Here is a 20,172-nt window from a genome sequence, read left to right as displayed (position 1 = left end):
TATTGATCAAATATGAGGTGGTTAAGCACTTAAGCCAACAGATATTAAAAAGTTCGCACATAATACTTCTAGTAGGCGAAAAGTAAGGTATTGATTAAATATGAGAAACTAACCACCCAGCTAAGCCAGGTAGTTAATTTGAGGAAGGAGGGGGGAGAGGAGGGGGGAGGGGAGGGGGGGGGGAAGACTCTGCGTTCAGCATGCATCCATTCACCAATTCAGTAGACAAAAAATAAAGGGAGCATGAATAATTTGGACATTGTTAAGTTTTATACAGACGATAATTTGTTAAACATTTAGGTATTAGAACCCATGGGCACTAAAAAATGCCTATGGATATAAGTTGATTCAGGAGAAATGAGAGAAAAAGAAGGGGAAAGAGCTTTTAGAACTCTAAAGAATGATTCTTAGGTCAAGAGGGTAAAACAAGGAAGAATCAGGATTATAGGTTTGAATTTTGGGAAGGACGAAGTTATGGAGATTTGGGCAATACATTTAAGAACAATGGCTCCAAATATGCTTCCTCTTAATTGATCTATGGAATGGTAAAGACGTAGTTGGGCTTGTAGAGCTGAAATAGCATTAGAAAATGCCAATGCCTCACATTCTGTTGGATAATAAGTACAATTCGAAGGTTGCAGTTAATACGGATGGAATTCAATCAAGGGAAAGTCCAAGCCATGTAAATCCAATGAATCAATTCTGATTGAAATACTCTCACAATAGAAATTTCTAATTGAAAATTGAATGAAATGTACATAAGTACAAGAAAAGAAACTGAGCTAACCCAGGTACTAGCATTTGTGTGTTGAATACATCTGGCCCGTAATTAGTTTCATTAATCTTGAACCCATATCCTAATAGTTCTATCATTGTCTAGGCCAGCAGAAGCAATCTTGTTCTCAGTGGGGTGGCATGACACGGAGATGACGGTATCAGTGTGGCCTTCTAGTTTCTGAATCATATTCTTCCCTTGCAGATCCCACAAGTAGATACAATGATCCTCCGATCCACTAACCATGTACTTCCCATTCGTGACTGAAAACGTAGAAGTTATGCAATAAACTCTATTGACATGACCAGTGTAGATTTTCAAAAACTTCCCCGTCGAGTAGTTCCAAAGTTTCTGCAATGCAAAAAAGAAAAATAAGGCACCAATTCGTCAGACCCAGATGCTGAAATGAATGATTGAACGAACTAAAACTACAGATAACCAAATAGACAAGGCTTACAAGAGTATCGTCGAGCGTAGCGACGAGAATGAATTTGCCATTAGGGGAAAACTTGGCGAAGGAGGGACCTTATCATCGATGAGGGTCTTCAGGCAAGAACCAGTGGCAGCATCCCAGATCTTGCAGGAGCCGTCATGGCTGCCAGAAACGATGATGGAGCTGTCCCTGATAAAATGAACGGAAGTGACGGGCTCGGAATGGGCATGAATAAAATGAACGCAGCGGCCAGTCTTGACATCCCAAATGGACGCGGTTATTAGATTCTGGTTTTTAGTTCTTTTTACTATCTGCACAGTAATGTTCATTGGTTCTTCATCTGCACTTTCAATTCCAATTGAAATAGCTTCAGGTCCTGAAAGCCTTGCCTTCGATTATGAAGGTCGTGAACCTTATGCTGACGTTTCTGATGGTCGAGTCTTGAGATGGGAAGGCGCTGAGTATGGTTGGACGCAATTCTCTGTCTCTTCAATATACACGTAATTCCCTTAAACTATATATATATATACTAGTAAACATGCACGTGCAAATGCACATGGACAAAAATATGTATGTGTGTGTATGAGAGAGAGAGAGAGAATTGTGGGGAAAGAAAATAACAATTGGTCAATATTTGTGCATCCTGGCAGTTTATTCAACAAAGCTTTCTAAAATGTCCATATACTTTGATTAAATCATTTGCTAGCTATCCATATTTACTTTGTAAGGACATTAGAGAGAAAGCTTACAAGCATCATATTAACAAGGACTATTTGGGAGTACAAATTGAGGTGCAATTTATGGTTTTAGTTGCAAGAATGGAGGGAAGACTGTTAGTGAGCATTGCCCTTCTTTGCCGTTTTAAATTGTTTATCAATTAACAGTTTAGGAGTTCTAGCTGAGTTTCCATAGAAGTGGAGGATACGATGGTTGGGCGATTTGATATGGTGAAGCATGGTCCAAAAATTAAACTCCTCCCGCTCATAAATTGCAATCTTATTCTCCATAAAGACACCAAATGCTGAATGTACATATCAAGACAAACAACATAATCTCTTGTTAACTGCAACCAATCACAATTATTAGAATGAATCACGGCAGCCCTTGCATCATTCTAAATCTAGATTCCTAGCCATATTAATCAAAAGGAAGCCATCACTTTACAAGTTCAAGTTGCAAAAGCAGGTTTAAGGTCGAAGAGTCTTGCTCCATTGTGACCAATTGGTCACATGTTCAAGTTGCGAAAGTAAGGGCAAGGTCGAAGAGTCTTCCACAAATAACAACTTATTAAGTAATTTGACCATGTCTATGAAAATAGCACGATGGATTACCTTCTCTATTGATTCCTAGAGAGTTACACGATAATCATAATTTTGAACAGAGACATGAACAACTAATCATAATCTTGAACAGACATGAACAACTATTTATTACATTCAAAATATAGCAAAATTCCCCAAAAACTTGGTACAGATGCTTGAAAACAAAAAACCCCAAAACAATGTAAATATGCTCAGATCTATCTTGTGACAACGCATCATTATTGGAAGTAAGTGTAATGCTTTCTATTATACTTTTATAGACCTATACCTGGTGTTCTGTCATATTGAATTAAAGCAACTTGATAGGTGGACCAAGGAAAGTCAATCCATCAGATAAAACATCCAAGAATTGTTAAAATTTGCAATAGTGTGATGAACAATTCTCAGCCATGTAAGATGTACAGGTTTTCAATCTAGCATGATGAGATCAGGAAACCAAAATTAGAATCGTCTTATACACATACTTAATGATTATTAAAATATGCTATATTCTGTTATGGACTTGCACTTTAATCCAAAAAAATAAAAATAATCTGATTAATTAATTTTTTTTCTCTTTTGGGATGCTTCAGCATGCAAAACACAATAAATTGTTACCAAAGTCTTGCTAGAGATGTACAAACCAATAGAAAGGCAATAGAACAAACCATGCAGATTAGCCCCTCCTCGTTATTTGATAGAATTTGACAATCTAGTGTCCTGTAAAAAGGAAACTGGGTTTGTATCTTTGTCTTATAAATAATTTGAAGTTCTCCGTCATAAGCCAATACACATCCTAGTACCACCCCTCAACAATGATAAGAGTTCTGATCCCCTCACCCCATTGAAGAAACAAAAGAAGTGTAAAACCAGGCAAGAGTCCTACATGGTTTAGCACACTCTGTTAAGGAATTTAAGGAATTTTTTTGTCAATTAAGAAACAGTAGAGAAATTATGTAACCCTTATGCATCTGTAATTGTGTAAGTTTTTAAAGTCCATACAATGAGGCCCAAAAGCAAGAGGCTTTGTGACCCTTGTGAGATCCTATAAGCATGTATTGGTGGCCAAAAGCAAACTGATTTTTTCCTCTAGGACTCCAAATGATAAGATCAGGTTTATGTCTTCCAGGACAACACACCTTCTTGGCTCCTGATCTTAGTCACCTAGTAACCTAACACTTATTCAAGCCCAACAAGCATCACCCAGCAGATCCCAAAAGCAATTAATGAATTTGAACAAACCTGAAAAAGAAAGTCGCAATGTATGATTGAATGATCCAGATTTTTGTTGCATTCAAGAAGAATAGACAAACATGGTACAGAGATGTGCTTTCTAATGAGAAAGTCTACAGTGAGTGTAACTTGAATGAGGCTTGCAATGTGAAAACCACAAGAATTCCATTACCTACTAAAAATTCCATTTGTTGTAAGGTGTCTGTTTCTGCAACCATAGAAAGGAAAAGCAAAGGAAAAACAATGGCAATCCAGATTAAGCATGACAATCCAAACCATAGTAAGGAAAAGCAATGACAGTCCGTGATACTGGTTTACCTTTTTCATTTTTCCTTTCTTGCATTAGGCTTCATTATCAAAGGAAAAGAAATGACAATCCAGATTGAAGCCAAAACCATAGAAAGTGAGGTAAAATAAACAATGTTCCTTGCAAAAAGCAGTCACAACAAAACCAATAAGACTTAATGCAAATCGGTCAAGCAAGAAGAATATTTAACAATGTTCAAATGGAAGAGGCGGTTATAGGAAGAGTACAAGAATGAAATCATCTTGCAGCATACAAGGCAAGATCTCATAGAGAGACATTCCAAGATTCTTCGGATCATAGAATGTCGTAAGGAATTTCAAGATCAGATCTTCCAAGAGTTTTCTATTCAAAGAAAAAAGTAGACCCTTCATAAACGTTCATCAACTTCAATGCCCAGCTTGAACTAATTCATTTGCTCAAAAGAAAAGTAGAAGAAAACATGAACATGCATTATGAATCCTACGACAAAAGAGAGAACCAGAAAAAGGAAGAAGAGAATATACTGACCAACAGCAGAAATAACTTTTTTCTTCTTAATATTTCCGCCAACTCCAGAAGCCAGATCCAATGCTCCTGCTTTTGACATATTGTGATTCCCGAGCACAAAAAGGCCTAAAAACACTTCAACGATAAGAAAAAAAATTTTAAATTGTTTCTCATTTTGAGCAAAACTAACTCAAAATGAGGTCAAATATTAAAAAATTAAAAGATTGAAAAACACAGCAAAGTCTAGAATAATGCTGCTTCTTAAGGACAGGAGCAAAGCAAGCAAGAGAAAAGAGAGTGATTTGAAGAAATGACGCTAAATAGATGAGACATCAGCATGAAGAAGAGAAACTGAAAAGTACCCAAAAGATACGAGGTTGAGTCCTTCGGAGCAGAGGAAAATTTTAATAATCAAGAACGGAATGGGAAGAGAAAGAAATCACAACTTAGTTGCTACTTGTACAATCAATGCTATATAGAAAGTGCAAATATGCAATACAACAATATGCCAATATGTCACAGAGGTGCTAGCCCTCTTTGGTAGAACTGGGAAAGGTATCCATATAGAAGCAGCTAATGATAGTGTTGATCAAGAACAAATTCGCAGACACACTTGGGATGACAAAAAAGAAGATTAAAATTAAGTTGGCTAATACCTATAATAATCAAGAACAAATTGACATACACAATTGGCACAAGTGAAATCCCATTTTCTTCAACAGTGACATAAGCTCCTGTTTACAAATAAACTCATTCCGTTTTCCATTGCTCCTGTGTGTATTGCAACCCTCAGTACAGAACCACACCAGCATCTCCACATATATCCATACAAATATAGATAATTGAAGTTTTACAAATCACAGAATTCAACTTTTTCCTTTGCTTTTGAATGGAAAGTGCCTCTATGAATTTCTCTATCACAGAAGTCCCTCGCTAGGTATTCATCTCCACTTTTCATTAAGCCTGCAAGAACTCCAGTAGCATGCTCCCTCAATCAATCCAGCAAGGAACTAGTAAAGGAAAAACACTTTCAAAATGGCATCTGTGACATTAAGCTGGAAGGAAGATATTTGCTTCTCTTGAACATATTAGCCCTCGGCATAGCTAATAAACTCTAACAGGGTAATGCAAGTTGAAGATTAATAGAATGAGAAGTGTTTGAGAAAAAAATATGGTGATCTAATCTAGAACTGTATACAAGGGTTAAATCTTAGTGTAATTTAATTTTTCCCTGACATCACCCAAAAAGAATGGCAACACAACATAGTTCATCTTCTCAGCTAATGGGCCAAAGAATTTGTGGGGAGAAAAACAAATATAGGCAGACAGATGGGCAAGATGGGGGAAGACTTAATACTAACTTCTGAGACTCTGATTATTCTTTCCTTCTTAACCTACCAACTGATTCATTTCCAGTCCTATCTACTTAATGGTCTAAAGGGACTTTCTGAAGGCCATCAATTCCTCTCTAAGCTCCACATATAAACCAAATAAAATCATCAAGGGGTTTAAAATGAATATAGAACTGTGTTGTAAGGCATATTGCGTTACTTGTCAAATACCACTTTACACTCTCCAAGCTCAGTCTCTTAATAAATTACCTAGAGAATGAAACAAAAAACATTAGTTAAGTAAATAATCCACTATTTACTGAGGCAAATGATTTCACTCAACCGAAGCTCAATGATGATGCACCACAATAACTATTTGAGCTCACTTTCAGTATATTAGGAGAAACATTGATATTAATTGGTGTTCACCTAATTGATCACATTTAAGTCCAAAAAAAAAAAGTGATATATTTGTGTTTTTGAAAACACTAATTTTTAATTAAAAAAACACTAATATTTTATTAAAAAAACACTAAAATTTATGAGGCCTACAATGAATATCAAGTACTTGACACTATTTTGCCAGATATTCATGGAATCTACGGGGTTTGGAAGAAGCTTGGAAAGTTGAAGCCGTGTAAGGAATCCTTGATTCTATTTCTGTATGATTGGACAGTGGAAAAGAACAGTAAGCATGGCATTCAAGCTCCAAACTTACTTCTTTGCAGCCAGAGAAGACCTAAGACATCTGAATGACTGGATTTGGGAATGAAGCAAATAGCTGAGAATGGAAACTGAAACCTTTTTTCCCATTTCTCTGTTTGTACCTCTCTTGTTTGTTGGAGTAAAACATTATGCTGATTTAGTTGTCTGTTAAGTAGCAAAAGTAAGTCAATCCAGGAAATTCATCACAAATATTGAATATCAACTTCCCCAATCAACACAAATGTAGTGCTTTAAAATTTGTCAAATCTGAAACTCTGTGTGTGTGTGTGAGTGAGAGAGAGAGAGAGAGAGAGAGAGAGAGAGAGAGAGATATTCATAGCATATCAACAATCTAAAACCTAGAATACTCAGTAGATTTTTATAAATTCTGAAGGAAAGGGCAGGTACAAGTACAAGCAAGAAACATAATTAGGGAGTAATAGCAACTTCACCATGTTTATGGCATAAATGTGTAACACTGTACTTATGCAAGACATGAGCAACAGAAAATGGAAAAAAGTATAGAGAATTGATATGCTGATTCAATCAATAGCCATGAAAAATTCTTATCTTCGTTGGGGCTAATTTGAGAGTAGGATGACCAATTAAACAGAGAAGATCAACATCCATGGATAAATCTATAGAGCAATAAAGAAAATGAGTTAGCATGAATAGTATTCTTCTCAATCATGCATCATCATGTCATTTAAGCAAATTTGTATGATCACAACAACTTCTGGTGAATCAATAAAGCTATCAATCATAGGTGATTCTCTATCGACGAATGTGAATAATGTTTCTCATTTTTACATATTCGGAACCTCTGAATTCCAATCACCTAAAATCTCCAATCCAATATGAGAGGGATTTTGGGTAAATAACAGAGGATCTGTCATTTGTGGAATTTTTATGAAGTTATGATTCAACTGCAACCTCAAGACAGAAACCTTCTTGGGCAAGGGCAAAATAGCAAAATCTTTTATAATCTGGGTTAGTTTGCAAGATTGATAATAAATTCAATGCAATATTAAGACATGGGAAAGACTGATAACGAATCAAATCTGGAAGAGAGAAACGCACCTTGTAGAAGTACTTGATGTTTTACTCCTCCAAGAAATCCCTCAAGATATCCACATTACGATGATCGTCACTTGTGAGTTGTGAATATATAATAATAAGGAAATTACAATCTTTTCATGCTCCCAAACCCTCAATTTCTGATTCGAGAATTCAAAGGAAAAAAAAGTCAATTGTAAGATAGAATTGACTCATCACTGCAACAACTTTCGTGGAGCCGTTTCTCTTGGATATTTGAATGCACAACGAAGATGAAGAGAAAGAAGGACCAAATCATTATGTAATCAAATGCCCCAAGATAATAAGAATATCAAAAAAGCCTCTATCAAACCGATCTATCCTCGTCTCCTGGACGACGAAAGAGAAAAATACCGTTTCTGGTGATCAATTAGAAAACAAAGAGACAGGTAGTACAGAGCAAGGAAGCCATCCAATATCAGTGAAAACCAAGAAGAGAAGTAAGGCCGAATCGGTCTGATCCCATCTTCGTCTCTACGAAGATAAAGCCGCATAAGAACAGACATTTGATTCATTCACCAAAAAAAGAAAGAACAAACATTTGATTCAATAATCTTGCTGTATTGACTCAAACTCTCTACTTGGTCATTGGTCACCCATGCCACCAACGAAGCATCCTAACACAACATCTGCAGAGGACATTGAATAAGAAGAAAAAGGAGCAACCAACATTGCGAGATCTTTCGTTTGAAAGCATGATGAGAGAGTGGGAGGGAGAGAATAAGGGACGGAAGAGGGGATAAGAGAGAGACAGAACGAACTGCATTCTCGCGTATGAGAGGGATAGTGGGAAGACTCGGAAGAGTCCGAGAGAAAAAGAGGGAGGTGTGGCATCTTTTGTGTGGGATGCGTCTGTTCGCGCGTGGGAAAAAGAGGTTGAAACTGAATTCAAGGGTATTTTGGGTATCTGAAAAATTGGACAAAAAAAATGTAAAGCACGTACATTTGGATAAAAAAAAATGTGGAGTATGTACTTTTATAGGATATATATATATATATATTCTGATTAATACAGCTCGTGGGTTCTAGTAAGATAACCGGTGGTGGTTGTAAATTTCTTCGCCCAACTCCATCTCCTCGTCTTCACCAGGGAGAGATTATTTTGTTTTGTTTGATCTTGTTGATTACATTATTCTTAATTAATAGATGGGCGAATTCTAATCGAGGTACCCGTGGGTGCATTGGGTGGTAAAGGAATTAATGAATTGCCTTTCACTGGCATTATGGTTTCTTGCGGCCAGTTGAGAGAGTTAATGGAGTTAATGTCATAACCAATATTGAAGTATTTAGTCCTACCATATTGATTGAGTAAAGTGCAACTACTGAGCTTATGACTCTAGGAATCAGCAAAGAGAAAGATATACCAGGGTATGAGATTCCCGACAAATAAAACCAAATTCTAGAAAGTATTAAGCATTGCATGTAACGACGGTATAATCAAGATTTAATTAGGAGGTAGAAAATAGTAAAAAATTATGAATGAGGCTAGAGGCTTGCCCTTCAAAGGTTGCAGACCTTATTGATGAATCAAGTAGAACTTGGCGCAATGATATACTGTCAATCTATTTTAATGATGCTGATATTGGTGCAATAAAGAAGATCAACCTGTCAATTTTTCCACAACCTGATAAATTGGAATGGATGGGGAGTCGAAATGGTGTTTTCTCTGTTTGGAGTGCTTATCATCTCCTTTCAAATAGGGAGTCTGCTCATCGTTTATCTGCTGCATCTGATTCAAGGATACATGACTGGAGTATGGTTCCCGCTGATGTATGGAAAATCATCTAGAATTGTAGAACTTTACCCAAGATCCAACAGTTTCTATGGCGGGTTTGTGCTTGTGGACTTGCAACAGGAGATGCTCTAACTCGGCATAATATCGCTGCTGATCCGTTATGTGGTCGTTGTGGTGAATGTGAAACAATTTCACATCTACTATTGGGCTGTTCATATGCCCGAGTGGTATGGTTTGGTTGCTCACCTGGCTCAACCTCTTCGTTGAGTGGTAATCCTTCTCTTTTAGATTGGATTTTAAGTTGGAAATCATTCTCTATCTTGGGGAAGAAGGAATCCCGATCATTGATAACCTTGTGCAACTTTGTTTGTTGGTTTTTATGGTTATCACGTAATGATCTGGTGTTTGGGCATTAAATATGGCAACCAAATGAAGTAATTTCTGCAACGGTTAAAGCATTCCAAGAATTCGTTGATATTTAAACTACTGTTGATACTACTCCTTTATCAACTGTATCATTACCTCAACAATGGATAGTGCCACCTGCAGGTTATGTAAAATGCAACTGTGATGCCAGTTTGTCTATGGATTCCAGCAAATCAAGGATTGGATTCATTTGTAGAGATCACAGTGGAGCGCTAATGGTTGCAATATCAGATCCATTTTCTTTTTCTGATGTTTTGGTTGGTGAGGCTACTGCAATTCGATTGGCATTGTTGGAGATGATTTCAACTAGGTATGCGTGAGTCATGGTTGGGTCTGACAATATAAATCTGGTTACATACATTAGGGATGGTGGAGGAACTTCTCCTTTACTGATTCGAGTGATTATTGAAGATATCATTCAACTATCTTATTTCTTTGTAACTGGTACTTTCACTTATGTTCCACGGGAGATTAACAGCGTCGCTGACTCCTTGGCTAGAGGGCTTTGTCGTTAACATGCACGACTGACTGGCCCATTTCCACTCCATGGTTGCTTGAGATGTGTCTCTCCTCGTTACCATGAGTTTGCATGTCTTCTATTAATAAAGACTTTGTTTACCAAAAAAAAAGAGGCTAGAGGCCTGCTATATTAAGTGATGATGGTATGTGATTCCCTTAAGCACCCTATTAATTAAGGCCTAAACCAACAAGAAATAAGAAACTTCTCTTCATCTATTGGTAGACTAGAGAAAAGAATGGCCCAAATTAAGGAGTATTGATATACATTATCCTTCCACGCTGTTCTGTTTGAGTTTCCCATTCAAACTCAATCACCTCTACCCAAGGCAACCCACTCACGTGTATTATTGGAAACCCATTCACATAAAATATAGAGTCCTATGCAATCTCAACTTGTATAGAAACCATGATCTCCTAGGGTTCCCTCGGTTTGTATAATTCATGTATGTATATTTGTCTCATTGAGACTGTTAAGGTGTGAATGAAATATTCTATTACTGATATGGTATCAGTCGCCTAACGGCCACAACCTCTCTCGTTCTTGGTGTTCTCTTGAACCCTAGGGTTTATCCTCCTCTCTTCATCTACTTCTAGCAATGGGCGACACCTCTACCGTGGCCCCTCTTCCTTTCGGCGCACATCACTTTATCTCCCTCAAACTCACTGCTACAAACTTCCTCCTTTGGCGCAAACAACTCACGGCCTATCTCAAAGGCCAGAAGCTTTTCTCCTACGTTGATGGTTCCTGCGTATGCCCTACCCTTGCTGCCGACAGCTCCTCATGGTAGCAGCAAGACTCGGCCATCGTCAGCCTCCTCCTTTCCACCTTATCTGAGAGTGTGCTCTCTTTGGTTCTCGATAAGGATACTAGTTGTGATATTTGGAATGCCCTACAAGAGGACTTCGGATCTACTTCTTCTACAAGCCTATTGTCCTTGAATATGACTCTTCAGACTCTTCAACAACTTCCTGAAGAATCTGTTGCTTTGTATCTTCAACGTGCAAAGTTGTTAGCTGATGAATTGGCTGCTGCAGGGAAGCCTCTGTCTACTGTTGATTTCAATATTTATGTGCTTCATTCTCTCCGCGCTGATCTACAGGACATCGTCCCCTCAATCCTTGCACAACGGATCCCTCCCACTTATACAGAATTGAGTGGCCTTTTGCTCAGCCATGAGAGCATGAAGGCTTTTTAGAAGTTACATGTTACTGAGGTTCCCATAATGATTGCTGCTCCCACTACAAACACTGCCCAATCCAATGCAAATTCCTCTTCTGACATGGGCCCTTCTTTGGGTCGTGGCAGCCGTGGCCGTGGGGGTCGTGGAGGCCGTGGTGGACGTGGCCGTGGTGGTCACCTTTTTTGTACCCAATGTAAGCGTACCAATCACTCTGTTGAGAGGTGTTTATATCATCACCCACCCCCCAACCCGTACCCTCCTCAACCCCATGCCCACTATGCTGCCCACGCTAGCCATTACCCTCCATTCCCATATTACCTTCCACCATCTTCAAACCCTAATCCCCTCTTCTCCCTACACCACCGCACCCTCCCTCTTCAGCCCTAACGTGGTACCCTGATATAGGTGCCACACACCATGTTACAACTGACCTACTCTCCCTCTCCTTCGTTGATAGCTACACTGGTCGGGACCAATTCCATGTCAGCAACGGTAAGGGCCTTCCCATATTGCATACTGGTCAGACATCTTTACCCTCTCACTCTTCCTCTCGCCCTTTATCTTTACATAATATATTGTATGTGCCTTCCATTACAATATCCTTATTATCTGTTCAACAATTTTGCATTGATAATCATGTTTATTTTGAATTTCACCCCTCTCATTTTTTTGTGAAGGATCAAGTGTCCAAGGAAATTCTTCTCTCCGGATCGAGTAAAGATGGGCTATATACATTGCACTCTTCCCCATCCCCTTCTCCTCTTGCAGTTTTTGTTGCTGAACGCACCTCCCTCGATGTTTGGCATCACCGCCTTGGTCACCCTCATGAGAGTCTCCTTTGCTTTATGGTTAAAAAAATAACATGCCGTGTCAGTCCACACATCTGTAGTCTGTTTGTTCGCCATGCCAATTGGGCAAGGCCAGTCGTCTTACTTTGCGTGAAACACATAGTCGTAGTCTTTTCCCTTTAGATCTTATTCACAGTGATGTATGGGGTCCTTCCCCTACTTTTTCCAAGGATGGTCATAAGTACTTTGTTCTTTTTGTTGATGATAATACAAATTATATTTGGTTCTTTCCTTTGGCAAAAAAAATCTGATGTGTTTCACACGTTTGTATCGTTTCAAGCTTTTGTTGAACGTCAATTTTCTCGCAAAATCAAGGTTGTTCAGACTGATTAGGGTGGCGAATATCGCACTCTCCCTGCCTTTTTCTCCAAGTGTGGTGTTTCTCATCATTTGTCATGCCCTCACACCCATGAACAATAAGGGTTTATGGAACGCCATCATCGTCACATTGTTGAGACCGGCCTTACCCTTCTTGCTCATGCCTCGGTTCCCCTCCACTATTGGCATTTCACCTTTGACAAGGCTGTTTATCTCATTAACCGTATGTCATCTAAGCGTCACATCGTGTTTCCCCTTACCAGCTCATTAGCCACAAACACCCTTACTACTCCTTACGCATATTTGGTTGTTTGTGCTTTCCCCTCCTCCGCTCGTATATTACTCATAAATTGGATTTTCGCTCTAAACCTTATGTTTTCCTTGGCTACAGTCCCTCCCACACAGGTTACCGTTGTTTTGATCTCGCTGCTCAACGCATGTATATAGCTCGTCATGTTCGGTTTGATGAGACGGTATTTCCTTTTTACTCTCCTTCTTTTAATCCCCTTCGGTCCCCTCCCCTTTGGTCCTTTGGGGCTGCCTCCCAAATCGGGTTCCCACACCTACACCCAATTAGGGCCATGCACCTCCCCCATCCACGCCTTCCCCCTCCCCTGCCCCCTCCACCCTCCACCCCTCCCACGGTGGCCCTTCCCATGTTGCCCGCTCCCCCTTTAACCCCGGCTGATTCTCCCAATGCCCTATCCCCTTCTCCTTCCCCGCCTAGCCGCATACGCTACTTGGTGGATCTCTATAACTCCACCCAGCCCATCCCTCCCCCTCCCACCTCCCATGCATTGGCCACCACTACTGTTACACCCGCACCCCAAATATCCCCTATACCCCGGGGCAATCCAGACCTTACCCAAAGGGTAATGCCTTATGGCTATGGTCAACCCTGATAACCTTGAACTAGAAATACCATAGAAAGAATCCCCTCAAAATTTTGGAAGTGTGGGCCAAAGCCCTGTAACTTTCCTTGAAGTATGGGCCATAATAGCAGCACCAGAGTCACGAACGGACTCATTCTTACTGAATCCGCTCGTGCTGTCATTAGCCTTTTTGGGTTATTTTCCTGTGGGACCCACATCCCCGTGTCTCGGACGCCCTAATTGAACCTTTGGACCATATGGACCCCTGCCCTCACCATTGCTTGGTGGAGTGGGCCATGAAGTGGGCCCACAAGGCTTAATTAGGTGAATAATAGGTTTTATACACCCTAGCCTAAACCAAACAAGACCTAAAGGTTAATAGGTCTACGTGAGACTTGGACCCTACCCAAACAGACCCTAACTACCTAAATGGACCTAAGGGCCATAACTTGGACCAAACATGGCCTACTGCCTAGCCCAAAACCCATTTAAAGCCTAAGGACCAAACTACATTCTAAGACCCCTAACCAAACACACCCTAAGGACCCTTCTACCCCCCTTAAAACTAAAAGAAACCCTTTTATTCCCTTATCTCTTCCCCTCCCCAAAACCGTGGAGGAGAAGAGACAAGAGAAGAAGAAGGAGGAGGAAGAAAGAGGGAGGAAGTAGGAGTGAAAGAGGAATGAGAGGGGAAGGGAAGAAGATGGGAGCTATGCCAAAATGGCTGGCTACCCCACATCTCCGCCTCTTGTTGATCGGACCAAGAAGGAAGAAGAAGGTGAAGGAGAAGAGATGGAAAGGAAGGGAGGAGAGCATGAAGGCTCACCTAACCTTGGACTCCACCCCTCCATGGGAGGATCTCACTAAGGTCAGCTCCTCAAACCAGGTTCTCCCCTTTTTCCCTTTGATTTTGGTACATACCTTAAGCTTGGACTGACCTAGAGTTCCATTGGGACTTAAGGTAGAGCTTGGTCCCTAGTTGGAGCTCTAATGGAGCTGACCTAGGTATGGTTTGAACCCCTTGGTGCTACAATTGCAGCCATGGTTGTTGAATCCCTGGTTTTGGACCTTGAAACCTAACCCTTGGACCTTAATTGAGACCCAACCTTGTGGATCTTGAATCCATGAGCTCAAGCCTAGGTTCTAGTGACCCTAGGAATGCTTAGACACCCCTCCCCTGTTCCTGAAATGCTAAGGAGCTCCAAGCTCCAAGCTGGAGCTGAAACTCCTTGAAATCTCGAAAGAGACTACCGACGGACGAACGATCGGATCCATCTATTGTGGTACCGCCCGTCAGTCTTCCCAGTGTAAACCCTGTGTGTTGGCCTGAGTGGACGAAGGCACAGATTCACTCTGTTTGCCTCCGCCCAAAGTCTGTTGCTCTCGAGTCTGTCTCAGGAAATCTAACAGATGCAGGGGCGGACCTAAGAAGCAGATCCGCCCGTGGATCCGCTCCCTTTTATAATTATCTCAGGTGTAGAACGGATCAACCACCGAACTCAAGTATTTTCGCTCGTGGGTCCGCTCGCTCTGACTTGACCTTTTGGCCTAAACGGAGTCAGGGACGAACTCACCTCTGCTGAGACCGCCCGTGAGTCCGCTCGTGCTATCTTGGTTGAAACTTGGTTTTAACCATTGGGGCCTAGCATGGGACCCTTCTATACCTATTTTAATGCTTTCTTTTGTATGTTAGGTTGGTGCACCGGTGAGATTCATGTGAACCACGCCGGATGACACCCGATGCCCGGGGAGATTCATGCCAATCACGCCCGGTGACACCTATGCCTGGTGAGTGGGTTCTGGGTGACTTTGTTGGGTTTGTATTAATATATTTGATAATCTTAAGCATGCTATTGTATAACTATAAGCATGCTATGTATTGCATTTTATTCAATTGTGATCTGTTAATGAACATGATGGTATGCTCACCATTGTATCGGGCTATGGTGCTAGGTGTGCCGGTATCGGAACCCTAATTTATTTAATTATGAAAACTGTTGTATGTCATCCTGAACTATATGTGTCGTGCCATGCTGGTACCCGGGTACTAGATGGAATGGGACGTTGATGCACCCGGAATACCTCTAGGGACGATAGGACCCTGCATATAGTATATCTGCGGCTAGGATGCTTATTCCCTTATGCTGCGACCCTTGCCAACAGGGGTTTATTTGTTGGATAGTCTGAGCACCTGTGGTCTGTGGAGGTGGGAGAGGCCAGGGCAGGGGTAGTGATGGCTATCGGGGTTTGCCACTGGGTGGTCATGATGGCTTCTACCGGAGCAGGTCCCTTCATGATAATTGAGGACTCACTGGGGCGATAGGATAAGTGACCCTCAGTGTTTCTAGAGTTATCACAGTAGCATATACTTGACCGATAGAATTGTGTGTTAGGTGGAAAATGAATCTAACATTAGCATGCATCATTCTGTTTGATATTGATTGTGTGATGTGTGCGCATTCCCCTTTGCTCCCTCACTAGCTAGTGTAGCTAACCCCGTTGTGCAACCCCTTTTTAGTTGATTATGCAGGAGGTACCACTTGGATGAGCACTGTTGGATGCGCATCAAGTGGAGCCGGTGAGTGCGACTTGGATGTAGACGTACAACCAAGATTGGTGCCCTTGGGGCAATCATTTATTATTTGATTTTTTGTCTTCATTCCACATTTATGTATAAACTATATGTTTATTAGAGGAAGAGTAATGAATGGTTACTTGTGTTAGAACTGTAATATGTGTTATTATTAGAGAACCGATGCTCTATAATTTCACATGATTTAATTTAATTTCGCTTTCGCTAACTATGTATCTGGAAAGGTTTATTCCTTTTTGTACGTTCCTTTCTGTTATCAATATGTGATGACAGGGTAGACTGTGGCTCGGGACACTGTATCTGCGATCTTGGTAGGTGTTGGGATGATGTGTGATTGTCTCAGTCATACCCCTATGTGGTAAAATATCTTACATCAAGATAGGGGCGTGACAACTACGACCCCTTCACCTATTGAGCCCACCTGCTTTTCACAGGCTCGTAAATTCCCTGAGTGGCGGGCAGCGATGCCTGATGAGTTTAATGCATTACTTACTAACGAGACATGGTCTTTGGTTCCTCGTTCTCCTCACATGAATTTGGTTGGTTGCAAATGGGTTTACAGGATCAAGCGTAAGTCGGATGGTTCTCTTGAGCACTACAAAGCTTTGTTGGTTGCAAAGGGCTTCCACCAATTAGAGGGCTTGGATTATACTAACACTTTCAGCCCTGTGGTCAAGCCCACCACTATACGCTCTATTCTTGCTATTGCTATCTCTCAAGGTTGGGTGATTCATCAGTTAGATGTGCACAATGCCTTTCTCCATGGTGTTCTTTCCGAGGAAGTGTACATGGTTCAGCCCCCTAGCTTTGAGGACTCCTCTAAACCTGATCATGTTTGCAGGTTGCATCGTTCATTGTATGGTCTTAAGCAGGCCCCACAGGCATGGTTTCATCGCCTCACTTATTTCATACTTAAGTTGGGCTTTCAGGCTTCTTGTACAGACCCGTCTCTCTTTATTTATTGCAAGGACTCACTGCTGATTTATGTTCTCATTTATGTTGATGCTATCATTGTCACTAGTAACAGCCCGAGTCAGACTACTGCCCTAATCTCCAAATTGGCAGCCGAATTCTCCATTAAAAATCTTGGCCCTCTTAGCTTTTTCTTGGGCATTGAGTTTCTATAGCATTCGAAGGGTGTTCTTCTCTGTCAGAGTCGCTATATCAAGGATCTGCTTGATCGTGCTTGTCACGCCCCTATCCCGATGTAAGATATATTGTCACATAGAGGTATGACTAGGATAATTACACATCATCCCAACACCTACCAAGATCGCAGATACAGTGTCCCGAGCCACAGTCCACCCTGTCATCACCATATAAAGACAGAAAGAAACGTACAAAAAGGAATAAACCATTCCAGATGCAGAGTTAGCGAAAGCGAAATTAAATTAAATCATGTGAAATTATAGAGCATCGATTCTCTAATCATAACACATTGTACAATAGCAGTGTTCGTAACCATTCAATCTCTCCTAATAATTAAACATACAGTTCATACATGATTATGGAAGGAATACAGAAACTAGATATATAAACAATTGCCCCAAGGGCACAAATTCTTGGGTGTACATCTACATCCAAGCCACGGTCATCAACTCCACTTGATTCGCATTCAAGTATGCTTGTTAAGAAACTATCTGCATATAACTAAAAAGTGGTTGTACAACGGGGTTAGCTACACTAGCTAGTGAGGGAGCAAAGGGGAATACGCACACATCACACAATCAATATCAAATAGAATGATACATGCTAATGTTAGATTCATTTTTCACCTAACACATAATTCTATCGGTCAAGTATATGCTACTATGATAACTTGGAAAACACTGAGGGTCACTTATCCTATCACCCCAGTGAGTCCTCAATTATCATGAAGGGACCTGCGCTGGTAGAAGCCATCATGACCACCCAGTGGTAAACCCCGATAGCCATCACTACCCCTACCCTGGCCTCTCCCACCTCCACAGACCGCAGGTGCTCAGACTATCCAACACATAAACCCTTGTTGGCAAGGGTCGTAGCATAAAGGAAACAGGCATCCTAGCAACAGATATACTATATGTAGGGCCTATCGTCCCGTGAGATATTTCGGGTGCATCAACATCCCATTCCATCTAGTACCCGGGTACCAGCACGGCACGACACATACAGTTCAGGATGACATATAGCAGTTTTCATAATTGAATAAATTGGGGTTCCGATACAGGCACACCCGACATCGTAACCCGATATCAGGGTGAGCATACTATAACGTTCTCAACAGTTCACAATTGAATAAAATGCAATGCACACCATGCTTATAAATATATCATAGCATGCTTAATATTAATAATTATAAAATATTCAAACCCAATGAAGTCACCCAGAACCCACTCACCAGGCATAGGTGTCACCGGGCGTGATTGGAATGAATCTCCCCGGGCATCGGGTGTCATCCGGTGTGGTTCACATGAATCTCACCGGTGTACCAACCTAAACATACACAAGAAGGCATTAAAACAGGTATAGAGGAGTCCCATGCTAGGCCCCAATGGTTAAAACCAAGTTTCAACCAAGACAGCACGAGCGGACTCACGGGCGGTCTCAGCAGAGGTGAATCCCCCGCTGACTCTGTTCAGGCCAAAAGGTTAAGTCAGAGCGGGCGGACCCACGAGCGGATCTTCTTAGTTGAATCCGATCGTTGATCCATTCGACACCTGGGACAACCATAAAAGCGAACGGATCCACGGGCGGATGTGCTTCTTGGGTCCGCCCCTGCATCCGTTCGATTTCCTGAGACAGACTAGAGAGCAACAAGCTTCGGGCGGAGGCAAACAGAGTGAATCCGTGCCTTCGTCCACTTAGGTCAACACACAGGATTTATACTGGGTGGACTGACGGGTGGTACCACGATAGATGGATCTGGTCGTTCGTCTGCCGACAGTCTCTTCCGAGATTTCAAGGAGTTTCAGCTCCAGCTTGGAGCTTGGAGCTCCTTAGCATCTCAGAAACAGGGGAGGGGTGTCTAAGCATTCCTAGGGTCACTAGAACCTAGGCTGAAGCTCATGGATCCAAGATCCTACAAGGTTGGGTCTCAATTTGGTCCAAAGAGATGGGTTTCAAAGTCTAAAACCCAAGTTCTCCAATAATGGCTGCAATAGCAGCACCAAGGGGGTTAAACCAAACCTAGGTCAGCTCTATTAGAGCTCCACCTTTGAGTCCCAATGGACTCTAGGTCAGTCCAAGCTTAAGGAATGTACCAAAATCAAAGGGAAAAATGGGAGAACCAAGTTTGAGGAGTTTACCTTGGTGTGGTCCTCCAATGGAGCGGTGGAGTCCAAGGCTAGGTGAGCCTTCATGCTCTCCTCCCTTCCTTTCCATCTCTTCTCCTTCACCTTCTTCTTCCTTCTTGGCCCGGTCAGCAAGAGGAGAAGATGTGGGTCAGCCAGCCATTTTGGCATAGCTCCCATCTTCTTCCCTTCCCCTCTCATTCCTCTTCCACTCCTACTTCCTCCCTCTTTCTTCCTCCTCCTTCTTCTTCTCTTGTCTCTTCTCCTCCATGGTTTTGTGGAGGGGGAGAGATAAGGGAATAAAAGGGTTTCTTTTAGTTTTAAGGGGGTAGAAGGGACCTTAGGGTGTGTTTGGTTAGGGGTCTTTAGGATGTGGTTCGGTCTTTAGGCTTTAAAATGGGTTTTGGGGTAGGCATTAGGCCATGTTTGGTCCAAGTCATGGCCCTTAGGTCCATTTAGGTAGTTAGGGTCTGTTTGGGTAGGGTCCAAGCCTCACTTAGACCTATTGGCCCTTTGGTCTTGTTTGGTTTAGGCTAGGGTGTATAAAACCCATTAATTCCTTAGGTTAGGCTTTGTGGGCCCCACTTCATGGTCCAAATAACCAATCCATGGCAAGGGTAGGGGTTCACATGGTCCTAAGATTCAATTAGGGTGTCCGGGACATGAGGATGTGGGTCCCACAGGAAAATAACCCAAAAATGTTGATGACAGCATTGGCGGATCCTCAAGCAGATTCAGTTCA

The 20,172-nt window shown here is 41.5% G+C and overlaps 1 pseudogene; it reads right to left on the bottom strand.

The window, feature by feature from the left end:
• Window positions 1-769: 769 nt before the first annotated feature.
• Window positions 770-4,635, bottom strand: LOC122668635 (annotated as a pseudogene).
• Between the last annotated feature and the right edge of the window lie 15,537 nt (window positions 4,636-20,172).

Source organism: Telopea speciosissima, chromosome 7 (assembly GCF_018873765.1).
Source record: "Telopea speciosissima isolate NSW1024214 ecotype Mountain lineage chromosome 7, Tspe_v1, whole genome shotgun sequence".
Taxonomy (NCBI): domain Eukaryota; kingdom Viridiplantae; phylum Streptophyta; class Magnoliopsida; order Proteales; family Proteaceae; genus Telopea; species Telopea speciosissima.
This window is presented reverse-complemented; position numbering and strand designations above follow the sequence as displayed.